Source organism: Rhincodon typus, chromosome 41, assembly GCF_021869965.1.
Source record: "Rhincodon typus isolate 14 chromosome 41, sRhiTyp1.1, whole genome shotgun sequence".
NCBI lineage: Eukaryota > Metazoa > Chordata > Chondrichthyes > Orectolobiformes > Rhincodontidae > Rhincodon > Rhincodon typus.
The window spans coordinates 12,126,335-12,127,282 of NC_063372.1; positions in this window are offsets into that span (position 1 = coordinate 12,126,335).

Sequence of the window (948 nt, forward strand, 5' to 3'; positions counted from 1 at the left end):
GGGGGGGGCTGGGGGAGTCAGGAGGGGAGGTTACTCGCTGCAGGATTCCCAGCTTCTGACTCGCTCCTTGTAGCCACGGGATTGATATGGGGCTGGGGGTCCCGGTTCAGTTTCTGCTCAATGGGTAACCCCCAGGATGTTGATAGTGGGGTACGGGATTGGGGAGGGGGTTGGGACTCAGTGATGGTAACGCCATTGAACGTCAAGGGGGGTGGGTGTGGGATGGTTAGTCTCTCTCCCTTGTTGGAGACGGTAACCCTACCCCAGATGTTGGCCACAGTCGCTGCCCCGACCCCATCACTACAAGAACAACATGCCTTGATAAGAGGCCGTGAAGGGATCAGGGAATTATAACCAGAGCTAATCACCAATACAAATGCAACCAGCGAAGATGGCTTTAAGGAACGAATGGAAGGAGGACAGGGGGGTGCAGAGAAGGCTTTAGTGAGGGGCATCCCACAGAGCAGGCCCCCCAGGGCAGCAATGGCGAGGCGACATTTTGGAGGTATTGCTAATCACCCTGTGACCCCAGAGACGAGGGGGACCCAGGTCCGACTCCCACAGCGGCATACAGTGGAATTTAAATTCAGTAAAATATCTGGGATTGAGAGCGCGCCATTGAGTGGGAATCCAGCTTCGATGGTCGGAAAACCCCATCCGGTTCACACATGTCCTTGAGGGAAGGAAACTGCCGTCCTCACCCGCTCCGGGCCTGCACGTGACTCCAGGCCCACACAGCAATGGGGTCGACTCTGAACTGCCCCTCCTTGGGCAATTAGGGATGGGGCAATAAATGCTGGGTCCCAGTCAGCGACGCCCTCATCCCGTGAACCAATTAAAAACTGCCAAAGGAGGGGGTGACGGAGATAGGGAGGGGGTGTAGGGGGCTGGAGGAGGTGATGGAGATAGGGAGGGGGTGTAGGAGCTGGAGGAGGTGACGGAGATAGG